This window comes from Sinocyclocheilus grahami, unplaced genomic scaffold (assembly GCF_001515645.1).
Source record: "Sinocyclocheilus grahami isolate Dianchi unplaced genomic scaffold, SAMN03320097.WGS_v1.1 scaffold826.1, whole genome shotgun sequence".
NCBI classification, from domain to species: domain Eukaryota; kingdom Metazoa; phylum Chordata; class Actinopteri; order Cypriniformes; family Cyprinidae; genus Sinocyclocheilus; species Sinocyclocheilus grahami.
Genome location: NW_015506005.1, coordinates 268,443 through 275,378, shown reverse-complemented (window position 1 = coordinate 275,378; position 6,936 = coordinate 268,443). Strand labels below are relative to the sequence as shown.

Here is a 6,936-nt window from a genome sequence, read left to right as displayed (position 1 = left end):
TAGTCGAGCTTTTAAATTAGTAGACCTAATTGAACATATTATGTTCAATATTTAAATAAAACCCACCAGATAGGCTACATTATCCCGCAATCACCAGCAGAGGACACAATTGGCCTATTTCTCTCTTCGATTTGTTGACAACAGACATCTTTCTGGCTATCTGTCTTTTTGCCTGTCTGTCCCATATCCTGAATATTATTTGAAAGGTTATTGTGTTTTAAATTTGAACATGGGAAGAGTAAGTGCCTCTTAAAAACCTCAAATGGCATTTCAGTAATACATAAACTCATATTTACAAGTGCTTAATTTTACGTTTTCACCTAATTTTCATTCAGACCACATGGCATTACTTCAAAGTAGCCTATATTATTTATTTATTAATTTTCAGTTATTAGTTTAGGTCTTAGATTAGGGTCTTGGTTCTCTGTTTATTGTTACATTAAATGGATAGTTCACCTAAAAATAATACAAGTTGTCAAGTTGTCTCAAACCTGTATGAGTTTCTTTCTTCGGTTCAACACGAAAGAAGACATTCTGAAGAATAGGCCTAGTGGTAACCACACAGTTGACAAGTTGACTCATATGGTATGGAGGGGGAGGTGGGGGGGGGGGCTATCTGTTAATATAAATACTAACTGTTTGGTTACCAACATTTTTCAGAATATCTTCTTTTGCGTTCAGAAGAAAGAAACTCATACAGATTTGGATAGAACAACGTAAATGATGACAGAATTGTTGGGTGAACTATCCCTTTAAGGCTCAACACAAACCACACCAAAATGTTTAGCTATTTTGTATAAAGTTTGCATGACATTCTTTAGACACTGAGAGGTGCAGATGCGCTTGCTCAGTAGATGCCTATATGGACAGTCACCATTTCCATAGTTGGTAGCTTGTCACGTGACCTACCCTGCCAGTAGCGGTCTAATCTTTCCCTGGCAGACAGCAGGCGTTACTGGCAGATCACGTGACCAGCTGCCAGCCAGGCTCGAACTGTAGCCTGTACGCTCTGACGTGCTGCTTTGCGCTCCTCTCAATGCTGTTACATGCAGCTATTGTATCCACGGGATTTTAGTATTCGCTTTGCTTTACCTCCCATGTTTCCAGCGACGAAGGAATGAAGAGTCTTTCCAATAAACGGTAATATATATATCTATTCATTTATGGGAATATTTTATTATGAATTCGCTATCATGACATTCGATTCTGTTTATTCTTACTGCTCCTGAATGTTGCATACCATAACAGTGATATTATGCAAGATCCAATATAGCCACAGAAAGAACTGCAACGACACAGAGTGTCATTTTAAGTGATTCTCATTATAATAAATTATATGTATTATAATTATATTATAATTTTGCGGCTGGACTGAGGGCGATTTGAAATCCACCATATTCCACAACATCTCGGTTATTTATGTCTTGTCGCCTGTTTTAATTCAGTCGACTTAATTCAGAATGCACGTAAAGAACCAGTTAATGAAAACGCACGAGAGAAAGCACCAGAGCTCATTCACTTTCAGCGGATTTACATCGAAGCTGTTTACAAACATTCCCTCTTGATCACACCTCTGAAATGCGTCCTTCAGTCTGGTGCAGTTCAGGTGATTCGTTTATGGAATTATCATATTCCAGACACATCTCCGATGCTTTTCCTTTGTGTCTGCATTTCTAACATTCTCTTTATTCTTTCTTAATGGCCACATGCACATGCACATTTGCTTTAACTGATTTTGATTTGGTGCTTATATTATGGTTTCTTTATTCTTCTTTACTGTTTGGAGGTACACTCTTAAAAATAAAGGTGCTTCAAAAGGTTCTTCAAGCAATGCCATAGAAGAACCATTTTTAGTTCCACAAAGAACCATTCAGTCAAAGGTTCTTTAAAGAACCATCTCTTTCTTACCTTTTTGTAATCTGAAGAACCTTCTTTCGCCACAAGGAACCTTTTGTGAAACAGAAAGGTTCTTCAGATGTTCAAGGTTCTTTATGGAACCATTTAGACAAAAAGGTTCTTCTATGGCATCGTGAAGCACCTTTATTTTTAAGAGTGTATTAGAGAAGCACTCATTCATTATAGTGGAATATTCAGATTTTAGAGGAATATTCCTTTATAATGTAGAATATTATGAATAACGTCCTATTATTTGGAGGTACTAGAAGTGCACTCATTCGTTATTTCTCAGCCATGTCCTTAAAAATAACACACAAGAGCAGTATAAATTGCTATAATGTAGAAACTGTAGTAGGCTATTGGCTTAATCTGGTTATGCATTTACACACATAACACTTACATAATCAGAATCGGATGTGTTAATTACAATGAGATCAGGTGTTTTTAGAATATCCACCATAACTGAATGTTTATATTTGTGCAAATCAAAACAAGTAATTCTGGTCAATATTAGATAAAGACAGTGAGAACGAAGCCAAGCTACTGAGGAATACACAGTATGTGGTCACATTTTGCAATTTTGTTTATTTTTATGATTTGATGATTTGATTAAATAATATCCAAACTTAATAAAATACAGAGAAGTACTGTAAGAGACAATATCTCCAGTATTTCCATAAGAGAAAACATGGTCAGTCATCGTTTCTCTCTGTTTGTCATACACAAACATGCACACATATTTAGGAGTAAATCATGCTCCTTTTGCCTTTCCGCACACAGATGTTCAGTAGATGGAAGTAGGCCAATGACAGATCTGTGTGTAAGCTTTTGGGTGGGCTTCTTTATAGATGTATTTTACAGTCATTTTGCCCATATTCTGCTCATACTGGCCTATTTAATTTACAGTAACTGTAGGTGAGAGCAGAATAACTAAACAAACATTTCTGCTCTCAGCCTCAACTGCGACCTGTAAATTGTTGTATTGTCTTGTATTTAAAAATACTGCTGTACATTATCTTCCGTTGCTCTTTGTTGATGTCATAGGGATTAGTTATTTTTATGAATCTGTTGATGTATGTTTAGCAGTCTTTGTCCTGAAACATTAAAAACATACTTTTTTCAATCCGTTTACTGAGCCCAGACTATAAAAACCTGCTGCTGTATCACTGCATTGCTTAAAACCTTCACATATATTGCCTGTAAAGAATCGGTTCACCCAAAAATGAAAATTATGTCATTATTTGCTCACCCTCATTTCATTCCAAACACTTAAGACTTATTTTTCAACTTCGAAACACAAATTAAGATATTTTTTATGAAATTTTAATGAAAGACTTCTGTCCCTCCTTTGAAGTCCATTCCACCAAAACTTTGACGTTTCAGAAAGTTCATAAAGGCACCATAAAAGTAATCAATATGAATTGGGCGATTCATGTCTTTTGAAGAGATTCTATCATGTTATATGATGAACAGATTTAATTAATTCACAAATAAACATTGGTCAACACTCATACATGGAGCTCATCAAATATCGTCAGCACGGAAGCTCAACCGTACTCGATTGATACACGAGAACAAACCTTATTGGTTCTTATGGAAGCTCAAAAGTGGAATAGACTTTCAACTGAAGGACAGAAATCTCTCGAGTTTTGCTAAAAATATGTTCATTTTGTGTTTTGAAGAGGAACAATAGTCATACAAATTTGGAAGGACATGGTGGTGAGTAAATGAACATAGACGTTTTATAATAATATGTTTTTAAGCACCACATTTTTCTGCTGTTGAACAGTTCACTCTTGACTGTTAAGAATAATGGTAGTAATAATTTGTCATTAGGATGAGATAATCTACTCTGTTGTCAGACCTCATTAAACGAAACATTTCCTAAAGGCCTTTTTTTTCTTTTTCTTTTTTTGCAGTCGAGCTCTGTGGATAGACAAGCTTTAATTTTAAATGAAAACGAAATAAATAAATGGTTATTGCATAATAAGCTTTTTATCCACCACCATCACCCATAATTGTTATCCATATGGCCACAGCTTTATTATTTAGTGGCTGCCTCTTAAAGTGACATTAAAACACACTTTATTCACTGAGATTTATCTGAATAAGCTAGTTTAATCTAAAGTCTTTCTTTTATTAAGTTTTATTTTTGTCTTTTTCCCTCTAGTATTGAGAGCTATGGTAGAGAAGTGGGACAGGAAATGACAAGGGAGAACAGGTTGAAATTACTCTTCTCCCTGTTTCAAACTTTCAGCAGACTCGAACTTGCATCCTCTGAATGAGCAACATAGCTCAGAGCATTGGCTGCTAGGCCATGACTCTGAACACTCTTTAGTCTTTTTTAATTCACTAAAGTGATTACTTCGCTGATCTCACACAAGGGTTGGTGCTGAATAGTGCAGTGAATACTGTAGAAGCAAAGAGACAGTTACTGTATGTCACTGATATGCTTACTTTAGTAAAGCATGCTAGCAATGCCAAGGAGTCATGGGTTTGAAGCCAAGGGAAAACAAGATGTGTGTAAAATTAATGCAGTGGATGAAAAAAAAAAGCTTCTGCCAAATGCATCAGTATAAACGCGATTTGAATGAATGAATAAAAGATGCACCGCTCAACCGGCCAGGAACCGGAATTAGCCGATTTTCCGCATGATTTGCCTGGACTGGTGACCACCCGGTCAGTCTGCCGATTCTGAGCCGGTCCGTTTTGAAGTCACAGCTAAGCTCACATCCACATGTAAACATGTCATCAGCGTGGAAGTTCTTCACTGTAAGTGAAGAAGATACAAAGTTCACAATTAGTAATATGTGTAGGCCAAAATAAACTGTGGGGGAACCACAGGGCTCGATTAACACTTGTCTGGGACAAGTAGATTTGTTGTCTGGGACAACCAAAACAAATGAGCGCAACAGCACTCACAGAAAGTTATAGATGCATACTGCGGTAGAAATGTATTTTTTTTATAATAAATGATGTAGGTAAGCAACGTTACACGACCAAGAAGTTTCCCCGATTATCAACACGACTGCAATGTGACACTGATTTTGTACAATAGTAGTTCAATAAACAAGAAATTAAAATGAGACACTATATTGACTGTTTTTGCTCAGTTTCGCAAACGATAATAGTTCCAATCAAAGCCACAGCAGAACTGTTTGAACGAATCGAGTGAGTCAATGATTCAGTAACCCATTCATAAGGACTTGCTTCGTTTCTGAATGATCAGCCTTTTGAACGAATCGGTAGAATGAATGACTAAATGACTCACTCATTAAAACAGTCATTTGCTGCCACCTACTGGTGGTTTGGTTTCATATTTAAAAGTATCATTGCATTTTTCCCAACATTTTTATTTGTATGGTCAAAAATTATTTAAAACATTAATCTTATGCAATTATTTATGCATTTGCAATTTTGTGGTGTAAATGCATTTATGGCACCTTAGCTTCATCAAACAGTCTGTGTAAATACATCTAATGCCACACTTCAGATGTAGCTTCTGTGTTTCCTCTGCAGGGTTAAGATGGAGTTTGTTGATACTGATTTAATTTGAATGGTAACAAACAACTTTACCATTTCTTATTATTCTAACTGAATTAATTGAAACAATGTAAGAATTTGATGTGAAAGATGACGCATTTAATAAGGTTAGGGGGGAACATTACCATTTATAAACACAGTGGCAAATTATATCTGTTTTGTTATATACATAGGAATTAATTTTCAGTTATTTGTTATTTCTACCTCTTTCCAGTCACAGAGCACTTTATTTCGAGATTTATTTAAGTGAGAGAGCATCTGTAATTTAGTCCAGATTGGGGGAATTGTGATGTTTAATCATGTCTTTTATTATGTAAATAATTGATTTGCATTGGAAAAAAAGTAGATGTTTGTTTGAATATGCTGTTAATTATAGCTCTTAGAAAGAAAATCTTTAAGCAAAAATCAGTATCAGCAGGTCACTCTTACAAAAAAAATCGGAAATCGAAATCGGCCAAGAAAATTGCAATCGGTGCATCTCTACAATAAATCCTCCAGAGGCTGTAATAATTTACAAATGTAAGCTTTCCTCCAAAATATTCTGCGTAGTGCATTATTTTATAAGTTTACACATTATACAGGGCTGTATGTTAACTTTTTTGCGCATAGCACTGGTGCTACAGAGGTTGAAAGTTTTGTTGTACAGGCCACACAAATGTAGCCCTATGTGCAGACATCACTTAACTCTTTTATGAGCAAACCAGTAGGAATTGTGTAAAATGGAGCTGGATGTATGGACTCAGTGCTGTCAAGACATTATTTTTAAATTGCACATTAGACTACCAAGTAAAATAGCAGCGGATTATTGATTCAACATCACACACAAACACGCAGACAGAAATCCTTGCTTCAAACAAACAAGCAGCTCTGTCCCTCACATGCATGCAAATCTGTATCGCATAATGTGGTAAATGTATTCATTGCACATGCCGTTTTTTTGTAGCATGTGCGACATACATGCTGCACTTTACAGCCCTGTTATAAGTTGTCTAATTGCATTATTTTGTGCAGAAGCCAGTTGTACTAATATTACATGTGGAGGACATGCATTAACCACTCGGACATGGCTCCAACATGAGACAGTTTTCATTACAGTTTGGTTCATATGAATGTAGGTATTGCACATTTCCTTCCTTCGACCACTTAAAGTGTTACCAGATGTCTTTTGCGTGCTTCAGGTTTTGGAGATTCTTATTAGTATTTCCTCTCCCAAGATTTGGCTTTCCATCAAAGGTATATATTCTTTCCTCAAACCTCTGTGGGGAAGTGTTATCATACCATATATTTTTTGTTTATTAAAAAAAAAAATTATATTCTGTGTAAATCTGGGATCTGGTACCATTCCAGCATACTGCTATTCAGTTACCACTCACTCAGATGTTAACACTGGTTACTGCCATATGCTTGTGCTCAAACAAAACAACAGCACTGAACTCATGTACATTAACCAAACAACTTGCCACATGATTAATGATTGGTCTCAGTGTTGCCTTCACT

General features: G+C 35.9%; 1 protein-coding gene across 1 annotated transcript in view; it reads left to right on the top strand.

Moving 5' to 3' along the window:
- Positions 1 to 1,001: 1,001 nt before the first annotated feature.
- Positions 1,002 to 6,936, top strand: part of LOC107562514 (USP6 N-terminal-like protein) — a 34,184-nt gene continuing 28,249 nt past the window's right edge. Inside the window, exon 1 of the mRNA XM_016247140.1 lies at positions 1,002 to 1,140. The gene's annotated coding sequence lies outside the window, so the exon portion shown is untranslated. The remainder of the gene's footprint in view (positions 1,141 to 6,936) is intronic.